The following is a 21834-nucleotide window of genomic DNA, read 5'->3' on the forward strand; positions in this document are numbered from 1 at the left end:
CTGCTAACTTCACTTCCACCCTGTCTTACTCTTTTCACCTCTTTCCAGAACATTTATTTACAGTCCCTCCACTCTACACTCAAATTCCTTCCAAATTCCTCATCCACTCTCTTCTTACTCTCTCTTACTAATCTTTTCACCTCTCTCTTTCTTTCTACATATAACTCTCTCTTCCGCCTCTCAACTTCTTCCACGCCCCTATTTCTCATCCATTCATTGTATGCTTTCTTCTTTTGTGCCACAGCCCGTTTCACCCCTTCAGTCCACCACGCCGTTCCTTGCACCCCCCTCCGTCTTCTCTTCCTTCCACACACCACATCACATGCTGCACTTATTTCTTCTGTAAATATTCTACACACATCTTCCACGTCCCCCATCTGCTCCAACTCATATTTGCCCAATCGTTCCTCTACTTCTCTCTTATACTCTGCCTTTTTCTCATCCTCTTGTAACCTTTCCACTCTCCTTGCAACTACTCATTCCTCACGTCTTTCCCTTCTTCTATTCCTCCTCTTACTTGAACTTTAACTCTGGCCTCCACCAAGTAGTGGTCAGAAAGTCCACTCCCCCAACCTCTATAAACTCTTGCATCCAATATACATCTTCGCCTCCTTTCATCCACACACACATAATCAATCATTGCCTTCCTTTCACTCAATTCACCACCCACCCTTCTCATCACTCGCCATGTATACCTGTGGATCATTTTATGCCTGAAGAGGGTATTGGCTATCACCAACCCCCTCCCAGCACAAATGTCCACTAACGCACTCCCATTCTCATCTATCTCAGCAGGCACACCCCACTCACCAACTATTCCATCCACCTTCACATTCCCAACTTTACCATTCATATCACCAATCAAAAACACTCTATCATTCCTTCCAAACTTTTGCATGCACACTTCTACATTTGTCCAGAACTCTTCTCTCACTCTTCTAGCACGATCTTGCATTGGCGCATACACACACACAATCGCCCACATTTGTATTCCAACTTTCAACTTTACCCACACAATCCTTGATCCAACTGATCCATACTGTCTTATGCTCCTCTTCCATCTTTTACTCACAACTATACATACTCCTTCCTTTGCCCTCTCATTCTCACCTACTCCTGCACATATACCTTATCCATACTCCCATTCTCTCACACTTTCTCCTCTTCATTTTGTTTCAGTTATTCCACATACATCCACTTTCGCATCCTCAAGCACCTGGACAATCTCTCTCTCTTTCACCTCATCATTTGCTCCCCTTACATTCCACGTTCCAATTGCAATGTCTTTTGTCCGGTCCTTGGTCGTCAACGTTTGGTCAGTCCTTGTCCGAGGCTTATTGTTTGTTATTTTAGTTAGTTGTTTTCCGGGGAGGGGCACTAACCCTCCGCCAACCCTTTTAGTCGCCTTTTACGACAAGCAGTTCATTCACTTAATATAACGGAAATTTTATAATTTTGCAAGTTACTTTCTTTACCTTAATGGCATTATTAACCCTGGATAGGCATACCCAGGTGAAATTCACTCGGTGATATTGCAACACTGCATTATACACATGGTTCCCTTATCTCCAGAACATTGTCTCTCTCTCAGTAGCTGCATTGTATGTTAAGACTCAGTGTTAGATGGGTGGGTGACCCTCTACACTTGGGTCTTCGTATAGCATTTACAGGTATCAAGTGGTTTTCACCCCGCTATGTCTATAGTGTGAGTAATATTTCTCATGTATTTTTCAAATTTTTTTAAATTTTAGCTAACAGCCTGTGTTTGGGAGGTTTTGAGGATGCAGGCATGGAGTATAAAATAAGCACAAAAAAAAGTTCTTAATCATTTTTATTTTTAGCTATCAGCTCTCAAACTTGATTGTGTTTTTTTCGAAAAGTGATCTCAGAAGTTTTTTTTTTTTATTACATTGCTACCTTTCATTAAATTTTCTCAGATACTTATATCATTGTGAACAAGAGAGGCTCTTCCATTCATCCCAAGTTTCATGAAAAAATTTTGATTACATTTTTTTTTTTTTTCCAGGGCCGGGTGACTAATACCTGGGTACGCCTGTGGTATGACTAATAATGACCTATGCCTACCCAGGGTTAACCCCCGCCACGCTCATCGCCTCATATGAGAAGATATGCAGGCCATTCCTGGCTGCTCTGATCACCTCATATGAGGTGATGGATTTCAGCGCCATACTTTCAAGTACAAGGAAGTGTCAGTGATTTCCATGGGATCATTGAGTATCCCCCAGCATGATCAGAGCTGTTGCCAAACCCTGCCACTCCGTAGTTGCCAAATACCGCATATTTAATAATTTAGATATGCGGACTACCCCTGGCCATTGCCTCATATTGTGAGGTGATGGGTCTCAGTGCCATAATTTCAAGCACGAGAACGCATCAGTGGTTTGCATGGGAACGTTGCATCTCCCTCTACATCATCAGCACTGTTGCCAAAGCCTGCCACACCGCAATTGCCAAATACCACATATTTAGTAATTCAGTTCTCGTATGTAGACCAGCAATGGTGGATTCATGCCCGTCTACATCCCAGGGTGCTGGTGACCTATTGCAACCCTCACACCCGCCCAAGAGGCATAAATTACAAAAAGACGAGGATGATGAAGAGTTCAAACTCAGGAACACTTGATCTGATGACATAAAAATCAATATAAAAATAAAGTGTCTGAAAAAATGACTCAGGGAAGGTAATCGGGATGGTGAGAATTAGCGCAGCGGGGGTTACTAGACAATACTAGAGCTCATCATATTTTCCAGTAAATTTTCCTGTGACTAGTGCTATATTATAGTGGTAATTTCTTGTCATACCTATTTATTAATGGCTGAGAGACTGCCGATCTGTCCTTGATTAAAGTGATGCATAGTACAACTGATTAACCCACTGCATGCTGGCTATTTTTAGCCCTATGGGTCACCCCAGTGCTGGCCATTTTTTTACTTTTTTTTTTTGGTTAAAATGATAGATTTTGATGTGGAAACAACGAATTTCGCCATTAAAATGCTCACCAAGGCTCGGAAATGAGTTTTACTGAGTCCTGCATACTCGTATACAGGTATAGCTGCTCTCACACTCGCCACATAAGTGAGAGAAAGCCGTTTTTTTGTGTAAGGTATACTCAGGTATTTATGCTGGGAAGATATAGCAATGTTCAGTACACTTTTCTGATTACTTATTACCGGTACTTCAACATCTATCACAATTTGCATGTCTTTCTCACTGTGAATGCATTATCTTACTTGAAGATAGGTACAACCTGACTTCATTATGTACAGTCCTGGCACTTACAAGAAGCTAATTACAACTTGACTTCACAATATAGTCCTTACACTTACAAGAAAATATTTACAACTTACACTTACATGAAAATGTTTACAAAATGCCTTCACTATGTACAGCACTGGGTGAGGTACACAGGCAGAGAGAGGCAGAGCAAGCGTGAGGGGGGCAGCGAGTGAGTGTATGGCCTTGACAGCCTGAGGGATGGTAGAGGAACAGTTGCCTTACATGCTTGCCAATTTTTACCCACGAATCATGAAAAATGTGGTCACAGTGAAGTTTTTTATTTTAGACCGTTTTAACCCGCCCCATCCCGACGTTTTCTGGGCAGTGGTACGCCCCAGTCCTGACATTTTTGGACCTTTTTTTTTTTGGCTCAAACATCCGCTTTTGGTGAGAAACATCGAAAATTCATAGAGAAATCACTCGCCTGAGGTTTAAAATACTCGATCTAGGTACGCGTACCTCCTTACCAGACTGGGTTTTCTAACGGGCTGGCACCAAAGAAAACGAGTTCTATGAGAGGGTAACTATTTTATCCACTCATAAACAGTATTTATTTATTTACTTGGTACGAATTTATATGTAGTACAAGAGTATATTGGTTTTCAAACAGTAACATAGGCATTAGAAGCATTGTTTCACTCACTAACTCATCACCATTCATGGCCTTTTTTTCCCACATTACCTGATCATCATTTATGACTGTTTCTTCCTCTAATGCTATGTAAACTTTGTCCTCCACATTGTCATCGACTGGGGAATCACTCTGGCCCTGAATGTCTTTATTGGCCAGATCACTGGTAACAGGTGAATTGCCGAGACAGTGGCGTGCCGGGGGGGGAGAGGTTATACGGTGTAAGGCATTGGCCCTGCTTGGCATCTTGTAGAGGAATAGAGAAAGGTGTCCCGTGTATACGTGCCAAAAATCACTTGCGAAATCACTTGTGAAAATTGAAAATTGTGCAAATTAGGGACCTTGCAATGTTGCCGCGTTAATTCACGTCTCCGGGATATGATTGCACATCATGTGAGGACGTGAATTCACGTCTCCGGGACCTGGCGGGTTAAAACTGCACTGGCACTGGCCGCGGCATTATGTCAGACCGTTTGAAAATGGCACTGGCACGCGCCAGGTTAATAAAGTTCAAGTGCTACAAGAGGTTGTGATGCAGGATCATCAGTGTGGATAAGGGTAAAAGATATGGCCTATAAACAGCTTCGCTCCAGTTACAGGAGATTTTCAATAAAAATACAAAACTATTATAGTATGAAATGACAGAACATCGAAAGAAAATGGCTGATAAGGGAGAACAACAATAGAGATTGGTACTAAGGAGGGAATAATACAATTTAGAATTGAGAAAGGGGAAGGATACTGAGATAGAAATAGAACATGAGGCAGCTAAGAGATATACTACTGTAGTATACGTCTTTGGATGCGGATGTGTTAAGTTTGCCATCAAACCATTCTTTAAATGCAAATGGTGGCTGTCACTGTTGCACAAAGTGTCAGAAATTACTAAGCTGGTAACCTTGGATACGAAGGGTGCCAAGTAAAATGACAGGGAACTTTGATCTCTATATCACATAGTGGCTAAGGCTTTGAGACTTTCCTTTGAGCATTATGTCCATGGCCATGATTTACTCATTAAACAAGACATGAAGCTATGTGAGTTATGCTATATCTGGAGAGAGAGAGAGAGAGAGAGAGATGGGGGGGCGGATATAATATAGAGGAAGGGGGAGAAAGGTGTACCAACTGTAACCAAGTATGTGCTGGTGAGAGTTGCAAAGGGTATCAGAGCATGATGTGCAAATAATTATTTTAGTGGGTGTACATAATATGAATATTTGATCTTATTGGAAAATAAGATTGATTTGTTAAATTGGGCCTTCCTTGTAATTAATGCTATTGAATTCATTGTCATACCACGTTGAGAACACCACTTCTCGTCCGATCAGCGAAGTTAAGCAATGTTGAGTCTGGTTAGTACTTGGATGGGTGACCGCCTGGGAACACCAGATGCTGTTGGCATAACGTTCTCCCTACGTGTCAAGTGGGGTTGGTGGAGGATTAGTGCCCCTCCCTGTAAAAAACAATTAACTCTAAGCCCTTGGCCACCCTGTTTGGGATACATGGCATCTGGCAATGAATGAAAAAATGAAATGAATTCATTGTGGTAGGTGGGGCGCCCATCTTCCACTCACTTAGTGTAGTGGTACCTGGTGTTTAGGGTAGCTCTGCACCGAGTGGGAAGCCAATTGATTTCCTGTAAACCAAGAAATCATTTACAACGTTGGATCGTAACGTTATAACCAACCGACACATTTTCCCTACGTGACAGCAAGTGGGTTGGCGGAGGGTTAGTGCCCCTCCCCGGAAAACAACCAACTAATAATACGAACAAGAAGCCTCAGACCAGGACTGACCAAAAGACGACAACTAAGGACCGTACAGAGGACATGATATGGATGGTGACCTGGAATGTAAGGGGTGCAAATGATGAGGTGAAAAAGAGAGAGATTGTCCAGGTGCTTGAAGGTGCGAAAGTGGATGTATGTGGAATAACTGAAACTAAATGGTGAGGTGAGAGTGTGAGAGAATGGGAGTATGTATGGGGTATATGTGCAGGACTAGGTGAGAAAAAAAGGGCAAAAGAAGGAGTGTGTATTGTTGTAAGTAACAGATGGACGGAGAATATAAGAGAATATGGATCAGTTGGTTCAAGGATTGTGTGGGTAAAACTGAAAGTTGGACTATAAATGTGGGTGATTGTGTGCGTGTATGCACCAATGCAAGATCGTGCAAGCAGAATTACAGAAGAGTTCTGGACAAATGTGGAAGTATGCTTGGAAAAGTTTGAAAGGAATGAAAGAGTGTTTTTGATTGGTGATATGAACGTTAAAGTAGGGAATGTGACGGTGGATGAAGTAGTTGGTGAGTGGGATGTGCCTGGAGAGATAGATGAGAATGGCAGTGCTTTAGCGGACATTTGTGCCAGGATGTGATTGGTGATAGCCAATACCGTCTTCAGGCACAAAATGATCCACATGTATACATGGCGAGTGATGAGAAGAGTGGATGGAGAACTGAATGAAAGGAAGGCAATGATTGATTATGTGTGTGTGGATGAAAGAATGCGAAGATGTGTAATGGATGCATTCCAGTGCATATAGAGGTTGGGGGACTGGAGTTTCTGTTTCTGACCACCACTTGGTGGTGGTCAGAATCAAGGTCCAAGTAATATGGAGATACAGAAGAAGGGAAAGACGGGAGGAAAGAGTAGATGTAAGGAAAGTGGGAAGGTTGCAAGAGGATGAGAAAAAGGCAGAATATAAGAGAGAAGTGGAGGAACGATTGAGTAAATATGAATTGGAGCAGATGGGGGATGTGGAAGGTGTGTGCAAGATATTCACAGAGGAAATATGTGCAGCATGTGAGGTGGTGTGTGGGGTGAAGAGAAGTCGAAAGGGGGTGGAAGGAACAGCATGGTGGGATGAAGAGGTGAGACAGGCTGTGACACAAAAGAAGAAAGCATATAATGAATGGATGAGAAATAGGGGCGTGGAAGAAGTTGAGAGACAGAAGAGAGAGTTATATGTACAAAGGAAGAGAGAGGTGAAAAGATTAGTAAGAGAGAGTAAGAAGAGAGTGGATGAGGAATTTGGAAGGAATTTAAGTGGCAAGTGGATGGAATGTAAGAAAATGTTCTGGAAAGAGGTGAAGAGTCAGACAGGGTGGCAATGATGTTAGTTGGGGAGTGAAAAATAAAAATGGTAGCTTACTAGTTGAGAAGCGAGAAAAAGTGAGCAAATGGAGTGAACACTCCAATGAATCGCTGAATATAGAGAATGAAAGTAATGCGAGTATAAGTGGCTGGGGAATGGCTGGGAGAAGGAGGGAGGTGAGAAGACAGGAAGAAATCAGTAGGATGGAAGTTGTGGAAGCAATGAAGAAAGTCAAAATGGGGAAAGCCCCAGGAATTGATGGAGTGTGTGGTGCAATGCTGAAGCATGAGGGAGAGATAGTAGTAGAATGAATGTGGAAGATGTGTAGATTGGCCTGGGAGGAAGGTAAAGTCCCGGATGATAGGAAATCAGGTATAATTATTCCCTAGTACAAAGGAAAAGAGGAAAAAGAAGTGTGTGGTAATCATAGGGGCATTTGTCTTCTTAGTGTAATAGCCAAAGTATACGGTAGGATACTTATTGACAGAGTTATGGAAATAACAGAGGAATTAGTTGGAGAAGAACAGGGAGGCTTTAGGAAGGGAAATGGTTCTGTGGTCCAGATATTAATTCTTAGATCTTTAGTGGAAAAGTATCTAGAGAAGGGAGAGAAGTTGTATGCGGCCTCCATGGATTTGCAGAAAGCATATGACAGGGTGGATAGACAAGGATTGTGGAAAGTATTAAGAATATATGGAGTAGATGGGAAGTTGCTGAATGCTGTGAAGAGTATGTATGATGGTGCTAAGGCTGCAGTATATGTGGATAGTGAACTGAGTGGGTTTTTCTATTTGAAGGTTGGGTTGAAACAGGGATGTGTCATGTCTCCATGGTTGTTCAGTCTGTATATGGATGGGGTTATGAAAGAGATACAAGGTAGGGCAGTGGATGTTGGAGTGGCCCTAATGAGAGAGGGCAGTATTTGGAAACTCCCTGTATTGTTGTTTGCTGATGATACTGTGTTGTTAAGTGAAGACGAAGGGGAGCTGCAAGGCTTGGTGGATGAGTCTGGGAGAGTGTGTAAGAAACGGAATTTAAAGGTGAATGTAGGAAAGAGTAAAGGTATGGTCTTCGAGTGAGGTGAAGTCAGTGAATATACAGTGAGGTTGGACGATGAGGAAATGGAAAATGTGAATACGTTTAAGTACTTGGGTAGTGTGATGAGTAAAGATGGAAGTTTGGAGGGTGAAGTGCTTGAAAGTGTACGACAAAGTAGAAAGGTTGCTGGTTCCTTGAAGGCAGTGGTAAGAAACAGGGAAGTAAGCATGGAAGTGAAAAAGTTATTACATGACAGTATTGTGATATCAACTCTAACGTATGGAAGTGAAGCTTGGACGTTGTTGGAGGGACACAAGTCAAGAGTGATGGCAGTGGAAATGAGTTATTTGAGAAGAGCCTGTGGAGTCACATGGAGAGACAGACTGACAAATGAGGTTGTGAAGGAGCATTGTGGTGTGGATGTGGATGTGATAGGAAACGTTAGGAGAAACACACTGAGGTGGTTTGGCCGTGTGGAGAGGATGGAAAGTGAGAGACTGACGAGGAGAGTGTATGTGAGTGAGGTGGAGGGGGAGAGAGGGAGGGGAAGGCCAAGGATAAGATGAAGGGATGGAATGGAGAGGTATATTAGAGAGGGGTGTGTGAATTGGGAGCCGTGCAGTGAAATGGCGGGGTACAGGGTGATGTGGAGGCGATTTGTTTGTGGCCACCCCTTACAAGGGACTACGGCATCTGGCAATAGATAGCTATAGATAGATAAATAATTCATTGTATTTAAGTAACTGTAAACAAACAATGTTTAGCATCTCTGAACCCTATGAGGGAGGGAGCTATACCATCACTCACTCAGTTCCTTAAGTTCGTTCAAGCTGCACATTGCATATAAGTTGCAACAGGACGCTTGGATAGATCCCCGCAAACCTAACCAAGACCTCTAGCCCGTCGTCATCTGTCATGCTCACACTAGCTAGCTAAGTATCCTTAGGAATTTGGCCAAATTAAGGGGAGCTAGCTAGGATATAAGGAGAAAGAATAGGTGAGTTAGGGTTAGTTATAGCTACTCATCTAAAGAGACTCCTATTACTTCGTTTAACTTGGTGTTAATAGAAGAATAACTTCATAATGAGTTTTTATTTTTTGACATTTTAATGCCCCGATTGAGGATTGGCAAATGTATGCTAAAGCTTTGAGTTCAAGGTTAGTTTTGTTGGGCATAGCTTGACTCCGCACGAGATAGAGGTGCCAGATACGGGAATACATATCTTCCGGGATCCAAACGGAAAAACTAGTTCCTTTTCAAATCATGAATGGCTAAATTATGTAGTGGATTGGGAACACCACCTTTTTCTGTGAGGAAATGATATTTATGAGGATGTGGAAGTTATGAAATCGTGGAGTAAATTTTTGCCCTTGTGGGGGCAACTGAAAGATCGTCTATAGTCATGACTCTCCTTGAGCCTAGAAATTTACCATATGATGCATCAGTTCGCTGCGGCACATATATATTAGTCAGCAGGGCCGTAAATACGAAGCTGCAGGAAATATGCAGTGGAAGGGATTTTATTAATTTTTATGCTAATCCCTTCCAGGTATCCTTTGGAACCACCAAGGCAGAGAGGCGGTCCTGATGAAATTTACAAACTATATACAGGTAGAACTAAAGAAGGAAAGTTTCTACCCTGTACAGGATTTGGGTAGTCCATTGAAATATTAAAGACCCAGCTTTTTCTGAGCTCTTGGCAATTTAGTCGTTTATTTTGACATATGATTGCGGGGACAAAGATATAACCCAAGTGGTTTAACAATTCGGGGAACAGGTTTAAAAGAAAAACCCTTCCTTACAATCATCAAAATGTTATGTGATCAACTGCTTCTGGGTTCAGGTAAATTTGTTGCTCATTTGGGGGTTCTGATTGTGGGGTAAAAGGTATAACCGAAGCAGTTTAACAACCAAGGGGGAGAGGTTTAAAATAAAACCTTCCCTACAATCATCAAAATTTTAAGTGCAAATATAGGAATTTAAAGTGTAAATAAGGTAATCAGCCATAATATCTATTTCCTTGTTAAAGAAGTTAACGAGTGGTAAAGGAGGATGGGTAACAAGAGCTATAAATGATTGTAAGGAAGTATAGAGGAAATACCACTACCAAAGGGGAAATTAAGTATTATTTTGAACATATTAAAGGTCAGATGGACTAAGTACGAAAAAAGTTATACTAATTTAGAAGCACCTGTTATGAAGGAAGATAATAAAGACGTTAGAATATAAAATATAAAATATGAAAGTAACCTAGAGGGATATATAACAACGTTAAAGTTGCCTGAAAGATAATAAGCTAATTCTGCCGCAGAACCTCGACTTGTGGAACTACGAAATAAAGCTACTTCATCATCATCATTATTATCAGGACCTCCTGTCCCACCCTAGGGCAGGGTGAGGAGTAGCAACGTCCAGACAGCCCAAGTTTGCCTAGTCTAATGGGCAACGCTTCCATTCACTCATTATTCAAGCCCCCGGAGTCCTGGCTCTATCTGATACGCCAGTAACATTCACCACATATTGTAGCTTCACATAAATGTATCCAATAGAGTCAATCCGGACGCTGTCACGTTAAAAACGGGTGCTAAATCCCTGATCCTGCACTTCTTCTCACAGCATTCATCCAGCTAGTTCGATCTCATGTCAGTCCCCTAGCCTCACCGACTTCCAGACCTCTCTTTTTCACACACTCATCCACCATACCCCTACACCTTCTCCTTGGCCTACCCCGCCTCCTCCCTCCTTCAGATTCACTCAGATATACCTTTTTCACTACCTTTTTCACCACTTTTTGTTATCCATTCTCTCCACATGGCCATACAGTCTCCGTACACTCTTCGATTCTGATGTCCACAGACTTCCTCACTCCATATTTTTCACGAATCACATTTTGTATCCTACCCACTCTCTGTACTCCACGTACATTCCTCACCAATCCCATCTCCACTGCTCATACTCTTGACTTTTCATTTCTATGCCACACCATAGTCTTACATTCATATGTTAAACATGGCACAAACACTCTTTCATGTAAGCCTCGTGCAGCTGCAACACTCAAGTCTCTGTTTCTTATTGAGGCCTTCGTAGCACAAGCTACTTTCATTCCTTGTGTCACTCTACTTTCCACTTCCTTGGCACATTTTTCTCTCTTCTCTATCACTGTACCCAGGTATTCGAACTCTCTCACTGATTTTAGCCGCTCTCCATTCACTGTAACATCACGCTGGGAGTCATCTTCTCTCTCAGTAACCATCACACTCTTTTCTACTATTATTCTCAAGACATTGATGCTCACAGACATCAGCAAAACTCTGCACTAGTATACAGATTTCTTGTCCGGTATTTGCAAGTAGTACTCCGTCATCAGCGTACAACAGATTTATGATATTCCATCCATAGTCATTCTTTACCAACGCCATCCCTCTCTTCATTACTCGAGTTCTGACTCGAGTCACCCCATCCATATATACTTTGAACAACCATGGGGACATCACACAATCTTGTTGCAAGCCCACACCAATCGTCAACCATTCACTTAAATGCCCATTTACCCTTACCCATGCCTCACTATCATCATAAAAATTCTTGACGGCACCTAGTGGCTTACAATCTTCATTGTGCACACGCAGAACCTTCCAATATCCTTCTCTGTCTACTTTGCCGTAAGCTTTTTCGATATCCATGAATGCCATAAACACCTTACAGTCCTTCCTACAAGCCTTCTCCACTATCTGTTTTAATGCAAATATTTGATCCACGCATCCTCTGCCACTCCTAAAGCCACCCTGTTCATCACTCATTAGGACTTCCGATATCTCTCTTATTTTCTCTATAATAATTCTTCCCTATACGTTCCCTACCACACTCGATAAACTTAAGCCACGGTAATTCTTGCATTCACCTCGCTCACCTTTATTTTTGGGCAGAGGTACAATTGCAGTTTTTTTTCCACTCTGCTGGCACAGTTTCACTCATCCATGTCTTCTTACTTATCTCCAACCAGCACTTCATTCCGATCTCTCCACTACATTTAATCATCTCTGCATACACCTCATCGGCTCCAGCTGAATAAAGCCACACAAACAAAAAGTCCGCATCCGGAGTTTGATGGGGAGCAAAGTTGAAGATCCTTTTGGGATGAATTTAAATACTTAGTCCATGACAAAACAGAGCTCTTCAATGTAAGTAAAATCCCCTATCGGTTAGGACAGATCGAGGGCACGTCTTACAAGTTGATAAGTGATTTACCTGTTGAAGAAAATAATTATGAAGGTGACTTTAACTCTCTTTAGACAGAATTATGAAGATAGGGAGCACGTCACTACCAGTTACTGAAGACACTAATTGAATTACCCATACCTAAACATCATTCTGATTACGTGCAAAACATTATGATTGCAGGGAGTTGTAACTTAAAGGCTTTAGGTACTTACAAAGATGTAAAAGCAGCAGATTGGATGCTTTCTAGAAATGCAACCGTAAAGTTGCTACCTAGAACCAAGTATGCATTGTATGGTAGGTACCAAAAGGATCATTTCTCCTGTGAGGAGATTGGGGAGGGCTTGTTGCAACTCTGTAAACATTTGAGAGGAAGAGTGGAGCCTGCTGAAAGTAAACAGAAGATGGCATTAAAAAAAAAAAATTGATTGCTTGGTTGCCTGAATATAATTAAAAATCTGGCGGCTCAACTGCCAGGGTCATATGCCGCCGGATTAAAGAAAAGAACCACTAATCAACTGGCTGTGAAACCTAAATCAGAGTCAATTAAGCATGTAAATAAAGAGGAAGTTGGCACTTTCATTAGCTCCTTAAAATCTGAGGAGAAATTACCTAGGACAAAGGATGGACAAGCGGATGATAATGAGGTGGTAAAAAACGTCCATGATGGATACGAAAGGTTGCATGCTCTGTAGTGAACAACATTCCACTGTATTTTGTCATAATTATCCTGATTATGTCTCTGGAATAGTGGGGCCCAATGAATTGGGGTGTTGTATAATTTGTATGAATTCGGGACACACATGCACAGACTGTAAAAGTAAATTACAGTAAATCTTTGTTTCAAGTCCAAAAGGGGTAATGATCATAATGCTTTGTGTCCAAGGATGGTCAAGTATGCAGTTCGTAAACCCATAAGTGTCAGTATGTTGCGAAAACAAATGCTCCAGTAACAATGCCAGCTGCAGTTCCACTTGCAGGTATGAAGATAATGATAGAAAATAGAAGTGTATCAGCATGTCTTCTTGTTGTTACAGGTGCACAGAAAATCTTCATTTCTGCTGGTATTGTAGAGAAATTAACGTTACTTTATAGGCAAGGTAAGTCTAGCTATTACAGGGTTCATAACTACTAAGGAAGCAGTACAGTCCTTTGGTTTAGTTAGACCTTTAATACATTTTGGCAGATATAAATGACATAAAACAGCAGCTGTACTGGATAAGTATATTAATAAAGGACTGAAGGAAACCTCTGATCATCTAGAGTTTAGGGGTAAGGTTGGCCAAACAGAAAGTGAAATTAGATAATGTGGGTCCCATAAGGTCAGATCACTGTGGAGCATTCCTACATAGGACTTTCAAAAACAATAAAGTACAGTTGTTTAGGAGTCCAGGAGGTAGCCTTATTATGGGTCAATTGCTTTTTCCTAAGGAAGCCAGAGGACAGCCAAATTAGTAGACTCAGTCTTTGTTACCCCTACACAGTCATTGATGGCAGCTAGAATAGATGCAGAATTAGAACCTACTCAAATTAATGACTTACTGGATGAGAAAATTGAACCTGTGCACAAAATGTGGGACTTGGATAGTGTGGGAATATATCCTGAAGAACCATTCCCTGAGGGGAAAATAACTATTGCTGAGAAGCAGGATTTGCTGGAAGGTTCTCAGTATTTCTCGAATTTTACCGTCACGCGTCAGGATTCCCGGTTAGCTTGTGATTTGTGGATGGAGGTATTTTGTAAGTTGTACATTGCTTTTTGTGCTTTTTTTTACTCTATAATGTTGAATTCATATGAATGTTTGTTAATTTCTGTAATTTTATTTTTTATTCTGTGCTAAATAATTTTGAGTGTTAAGTAGTATAAGAAAACTCTGGATGTTTTGGATATCTCTGAGTTGATAACTGTTGCTTCTCCTAGAATGCAGATCATACAAGAATATAGGAAATTTATATTAGGATGAGGAAGAGACTAGATGACTTTCAGCTCAGTCTGAGTTTAGTCCAGTGACAGTGCAGTGTCAGTGCAGTTCGTGAAGATTGTATAGCTCTGGTACTTGTGAAAACAGTGAAGTTTAGTTGGCTAGCATTAAATGTAATTATCTTCAAAATAATGACAGTGACCTTAAGAAGCCAGTGTTTATTTATGCCTTGGCTGATCTCATAGATGCACACCGAAAGGCTGACCACTGGAAGAACAACTTGCTGGACAACGTCCTTCCTAAACTGAACTACTACTGTTGGAGCCTGAGGCAGTGTGGGACGGGGACATAACAATGGTGTCAGGAGTGTGATCATTAGAAATATGTAGCAGTGAGTCTAATCTTCTACATGAAGCAACGGGGTAGGCAGACAACGTCCCGTGCTTGGCAAGAGGAGGAAGTGTCCCTGGCGGCAATCATGAAGCTATTACAAGCACAAAGTGTACAACTACAAGCTCAAAATGAAAGACAGAAAGAATTCACTGGATAATTACAGGCACAAAGTGAAAAACAAAAAGAGCACAAAAATGAAATCATAGAACAATTCCAAGCACAGAAAGAACAGCTAGAGGTACAAAGTGAAGAACAGAAAGAATGATATGAACAGCTTCAAGAGGCATTATAGGAGCAACAAAGGAAATTACATGTAAGCCAGGCGCATATCACTACACCACGACCAGGTAAAAGTTAGCCCACGTTGTCACAATCTTGTAACCAACGTCCCTCCGCCCCCACTGTGGGCATCAAGAGGATGAGTTAACCCCCTGGCACTCGGGCAAGTAGATGCTTTTAATCTATCCCAAGCACTTACGGCAAGTCAGAATAAAGAGAGAAACCTGTACTGTACACAGGAAAAATCATCTGATAAATTACCAATATGCTGGGAATCGAACCAGGGACTCTCAGGTGAGAGCCAGGCCCACGGTGGGGGCGGAGGGATGTTGGTTACAAGATTGTGACAACGGAATGTCACTTTAATCTGGTCGTGGTGTAGTGGTATGCTGCCTGGCTCTCACCTGAGAGTCCCTAGTTCGATTCCCAGCATATTGGTAATTTATCAGATAATTTTTCCTGTGTACAGTACAGGTTTCTCTCTTTATTCTGACTTGCTGTAAGTGCTTGGGATAGATTAAAGGCATCTACTTGCCCGAGTGCCAGGGGGTTAACTCATCCTCTTGATGCCCACAGTGGGGGTGGAGGGACGTTGGTTAGAGGATTGTGACAACATAATTAACTTTTACTTGGTCGTGGTGTAGTGGTATGCTGCCTGTCTCTCACCTGAGAGTCTCTGGTTCGATTCCCAGCATATTGGCAATTTATCAGATGATTTTTCTTGTGTACAGTACAGGTTTCTCTCTTCATGCAATAACGTGATGGAGTTCAGACAGCATCTAGATGACCAGCTGATGCATGTAGATGACCAGTTGAAGACAGTTAATGAGAGAATTGTGACAAAATGTAGACAGAATGTAAACAACCAGTTGAAGACAATTAGTGAGAGAATTATTGTGATGGAGTGTAGACAGCATGAAGACGACCAGTTGAATATAATTAGTGAGAAAATTGAGGTTGTAGAGAAATATTGTAATGCTAAGTCTACAAGGAGCATATGAAAAGAATGGACAGTGTATGGTGAATCTTGACGGATCCCAAGCATCTAAAGGTAGCATTACAGAGTCGAATAATCAAAATGTAGGACTTTTGAATTCTGGTCTTAATTATGATGCCCTGGTTTTTAGGCCCTAACCCAGGGAAGTGCATGACTATAATGGGGGTTCAGTTAAAAAGAAACCACAGGAATTTGATGGCAAAGTATCTCGGGAACCTTATCATGTGCAATTTGAGTTGCTTTCAGATCAGAATGGTTGAAATGATAGGCAGAGGGCAGTACCACTTGCTACAAGACTCAAGGGTGCTGCAGTGAAAATTCTGAGCCAGATGTCAGTAGAGGAGAGGAACAGTTATCAATCCTTAGTAGAAGAACTGGAGAGCAGAAATGGGACCATACACCAGACTGAGGTTTACAGAGCAAGATTCCAGAGCCGTGTTTGGGCTCGAAGAGAATTCCTACAGCAGCTTGCTCATGACCTGGAGAGTATGGCACACAAGACATATCCTGGAGCAGCATCTAACGTGTTGGCTATTCATCCAAGGGACCATTTCATCGATGCTCTTCATAGTGCAGAGTTGAAAGTGCAAGTAAAGCAGACACAACCCATAAACATGCAAGAAGCACTAGCCAGGGCTCTAGAATTTGAGTCCTATGTCAGGTCCAGTACATCTACTTTTCAGACAGGTCATAGTGATGGATTCAAGGCAAGGAAGGGGAAGCTACGTGAAACGGAAAAATTTTGAGGAGGTTGCTGGTACTGTGAAAAGCCAGGCCATAGGAAAGAGGACTGCAACAAGTGGAAGAGGGAACAGAAGATCAAAGGAAGTTGCTGGTATTGTGAGGTGCCAGGATAATAGGAAATTGGACGGCAACAAGTGGAAGAGAGAACAGGAAAGGATCAGAGGAGGTTGCTGGTTCTGTAAGAAGCCAGGACACAAGAAGTTGGGTTGTTACAAATGCAAGAAGGAGCAAGAACAGAACAGTGCAAGGGAACTCACGATCGCAACAAACAGGTTTTGGACATGGGATGAGGTGGGACACTTCAGCAATGATTGTCCAAATGAGAAGAACGGCAAGAAGAAAGCTGCAGAAAACAACTAGCCAGTTTTTCCCACGACGTACCACCACTGAGGAAATGCAAGGGTGCCCTGACTGATAGTGTGTGACAAGACGGAAAAACAGACAGCAAGCAGTGTAGTAGGAATGGGAATCTTAGCAAGTAATGCTACTGAACTGCAGTGACAGGGCCAGTGTCAGATAAAGAAGACCTGAAGAGGATGCAGATGGAGGATGCAGATTTACAGCCAGTGCTAGTATAGGACTACATAATAGATAGATAGATAAATAGATAGATAGAGAGACAGATAGAAGCAGGAAGTCAAATGATGAGAAGGTGTTGTGTTTGCGAGAAGCGAGCAGCGCTAAACGCTTACACGGGGGAAAGCTGACGACAGCGGCCAGTAAGGAGATGATTCAGTTAGCTGTCAGCAGTCCTCTCGTGAGAAAGTTCTGTTACCATGAGGAAGATACGTGACACACACACCCTACTACACGAGATGTTAGAAAAGAGAGTTTAGAAGGAGACAAGCGACCCTATAGAGAGGTCGAGACGGAGATTAGCTTTAGAACAGAGAGAGAGAGAGAGATAGCGAGACAGGGAGGTAGCTATCCAGGACTTATACTATTATACCTGTTTAATATTTCCAAGACAAATAAAAATAGTCCCATACTATTCTTTACCTCTCCCGTCACTACATGACATCTGGTGGGGAAACTACTACAAGATATAAAAGCCGCTCGACCACAAGTCTAAAATATACTTCTCTACAATTAACTACAAAGTCATTATGACATTTGGTAGCAGCGAACGTATACGAACCTCGTCTACGAATCAACATTAAATTCCTACAAAATATCAAGATTGACAACAACCAACAATATCAGCTCCTGCCCCCTCCGTCTCCCAGATCATTACGCTGATGCAGAGGTCAAGAGATCGCTCGACGCCTTGCAAGTAGCTTAACGACAAACCAGCAAATCTGCGGACATCGTCTCCGAATTAAAAGCAAATTTCTACAAAAGCAACCGAGACTACAAGGTTAGCTTCAGTTCTACAAAGTCTACAGCCATCTACAATCAACTACAGCCATCTACAATCAACTACAATTAACAACTCTACGTCGTCTGTATAATCTTCTACACGCACCTACAAGTAGCGGCAGTCTTCATCCCACAACGAATAAATCACTAGAGAAAAGGACAGAGAAAACTTCCACATAGAATAAAGGGAACAAACAAACGAAGAGTGAGACACGATTTACAACTCATCTTACTCACTCGTCTTCACTCAAGTTACTCATCGCTACTCATTCACTCACCACAGCTACCAGTGTGGGAAGCCGACGTCACCATGTGCTGAGATGACATCACAACGCGAGTCTGCCATGCCAAGCAACGTGTGACGGACACCAGGCACTTCTCACCCACTACTCATTACTCATTATTCACATAGCTCCTACTCATATTCACTTATTTTCACAGTTAAGTTGGAAATTCGACTTTCTATGTTGAGGTTTGCCTGGGACAGCCGTTAACCACTACAAATACCAGGCCATGGAGTTTCCTGAGTAATATCGTCCATCAACACACCACTAGAATTATCAAGAGATCTTCAATCAAACCTGTATTTTCTTCCGAGATCGACTTTTGTATCGACACACCTCTACGATCTGTATCAAGTGGGTAAAATTATACTTGCTCATTTCTTCTCAGTGCTAAAATTAGCTATATTCAACTTATTTAATCATCTAGTTTGCTAGGACATAAATAAACAAGAGGCGTATTTCATAACATCATATCTTAATGACAGGAATATTTTCGCAACCACCCACGTTAATACCAGATGACACACAAATTGCCACAACATCAGACTCACAATTAAGAGACAGCCCACCCATTGTACAACCCACACCACACGTTATAGATAAGGAAACAAATACGGGAGTTTCGGATGATGAGTGGGAAACCCCTTCAGATGTTGAGAGTATCGTCTTCGCAGCTGCCTTAAATACGTATGCCAATATACTTAACAGGGTTCACCGGTCCGGTCATACATATTCTACCATTCCCTCACATAACGATAAACTCGTACAAGTTGAATTAACAGGGCAATCATTAAATATGAATCAAGAAACAAATACTGCTGATCTAAAAACCACACCTCACGTTTTTGTGTATCACGAGGATAAGACTGCCCCAAAATTCTCTGGCACAGACAAGGATCGCATTGATGTCATTTCATTAATCAGTCAGTGCGAACAAATGTTCATCAAGCGCCACATACTAGATGAACAAGAGAAAATTGCTATTTTTTCATCTTGCATAAGCCAGGAAAGATGTCCAGCAAGCAATTTATTGCGCTCCGATAAGCTACATCGTGCTAGGACATATGATGAATTTAAAACTGAATTTCTGAAGAAATTTTCTGGAGGTATGAACTTCTTGCCAGGTATAATTCCAGAATTACATAAAATTGTAGATCTTGTAAGGGAGCACACTACAAACCATGTGCTCAGTGAAATAACTGCTGATGTCTCCACAATCAAGAGAACCCTATTAGCTACTCTGGAGAATTCTAAGTGGATAACAGATGATGGAAAGATGTCCCCAGACCTCGTCGTGGACATCATTGGTTATGTAGCTGCCTTGTGTAAATTACCTGATAGAACCCTTAAGATCGCCAAAACAATCGCGTACATCCCTGGAATGTGCTTACTAGACTTAATGAACGAGGTAGAGATGCAGTGCAGTAAAGCAGGTGTGGTCGACACACATGCACATTCTGGTAGAATCAGGGTACCTGAGACAGTATCAGCTGTGAAAACATCAACACCGACCCCAAACAGAGAACAAAATCGATCGCGACCTGAAATGAGGCAGTCCAAACAGACAAAGACGCCTAGACCTCGTTCCCACACGCCTTCCTACAGGCAGTTTCATAAGTTTTCGCGCAGCCCGAGCAGGTCTCGCGCTATAAACAACACTTTTATGGGAAATCACCTCGTAGGTCACAGTCAAGGGATAGGTCCATTCTGTGTCACTACTGTGCAAAACCAGGACACACAAGGTATGAATGCTTTATCAAGGCAAAGAGGATAATCAAAAGACACAAGGGTTTGGTCCTTACTGTAGGCATCATAGATACCAAGGGCACTGGACTAGTGATTGCAAAACAGTAGAAAAAAATTGTGTCTATGTTCAAATCGGGGAAGACCAAGTCATGACAAAAAACGAACAAACGTAAAGAAAAACAAGGTTAAACTTCACATAGGAGGCATGTTGGGAAATGAGTGTATCTTGATACCAGCTGTATGTGAGGATCAAAACGTTTCCTTATTTTTAGATACAGGCTCTCCAGTGAACTTAATAACACATGAAGAACTAAATAGAATTCTTAAAAATAAAAAGAAAGTAACTTTTCTGGATGAAGCTGATTTAGAATTAAACACAGTAGATGGTCAAGAGATTACAGTAAAAGGTATGATAAGATTAAATCTCAGTTTCACAGAAACTACAAGACCATTCTCTGCATTGTTCTATATCGTTGAAAACTTAGCAATTAAAGCTCATATGTTACTGGGCTTAAGATCCATGAGAACTGAGAACATAACTATACTCCCACAAATGAATGGAATAGACTTTGATAATGAATTTATAGAGGAAATACTTTCAGAGCCCTCACCGATTGGTAGAAGAGAGCCAAAAAGAATTGGTAATATTAAAGGCTTTAACAAACATACACAAACAGATGAGTGTATAGATCCACTTACACCAGCAACCCCATCCTCCAGAATTAGTGACTCAGATAACAGTACTGATTTATCAATTTTTCCAGCCCATCTCACTAATGATTTGGTTATACCACCTAATTCATACATGAAGGTTACCATAAAGAGCAAATTACGGAATAGTACTGTTCTTGTCTTAGAAGAATTATGTAAAGTAAAAGGATTGTCATTAGAAAACGCATTATGTCATACGAACGACGAAGGGCTAACTCAGATATTCATTATTAATCACATGAATGGGGAAGTTCAGTTGAAGAAGGGAACTTGCATAGTTAATATTGAAAAATGTTTAGCCCCTGTGAAGGAAATAAATATTGGTGGAGTAACAAGTGAGATCAAATCTACGGATAGAGAAAGAATAAGAGAGAATTTAATTCACTCAGGTGAATTTGACGAAGAAAATGATTTGTTAACCCTGCTGGAAACACACAGGGACACCGTAGCCTTGCCCGGAGAACGATTAGGGTGTACTAACTTGATTAATCACATGATTAATGTGCACCCAGAAACACCACCAATTTTCGTACCAGCTTATCGCATACCACACTCCCAACGTACACTTGCAAATCAGTATGTCGATGAAATGTTAAAGCTTGGAATTATTGAGCCTTCAGTTTCTCCGTGGAACGCTCCCCTTTTCTTTGTGCCCAAGAGAAATGGAGAAATGCGTGCGGTAGTAGATTACCGTAAACTAAATAATCACACCATCCCAGACAGATTTCCCATGCCATTGCTAAGTGATGTTCTACAGAATATTGGTCCTGAGAATAATATATTCTCGACCATCGATCTCCTAAACGGATACTATCAGATTCCGGTATCTCAGGAGTCACGTAAATACACTGCCTTTTTCAACAAACAGAGGCCATTATCAATATACAAGAATGCCAATGGGACTGAGGACAGCCCCTGGTACGTTCCAGCGTCTTATGAATTACGTATTGTCCGGAATTTTAGGACAAGGAATATTTGTTTATCTTGACGATATTATTATCGCAACGAAGAATATTAAGGATCATCTCAGGAAATTAGACTTACTCTTACAAAAGCTTAGTGATGCTGGATTAAAATTAAACTTTCTAAATGCAAATTTTGCTTTAAGGAAATAAATT

The 21834-nt window shown here is 41.5% G+C and overlaps 1 pseudogene; it reads left to right on the top strand.

Moving 5' to 3' along the window:
• The first annotated feature begins 5211 nt into the window (after nucleotides 1–5211).
• On the top strand, nucleotides 5212–5330 carry LOC145417970 (5S ribosomal RNA; annotated as a pseudogene).
• Nucleotides 5331–21834: the final 16504 nt, after the last annotated feature.

This window comes from Coenobita brevimanus, chromosome 111, assembly GCF_032717465.1.
Source record: "Coenobita brevimanus isolate Jiangsu-jjx chromosome 111, ASM3271746v2, whole genome shotgun sequence".
NCBI classification, from domain to species: domain Eukaryota; kingdom Metazoa; phylum Arthropoda; class Malacostraca; order Decapoda; family Coenobitidae; genus Coenobita; species Coenobita brevimanus.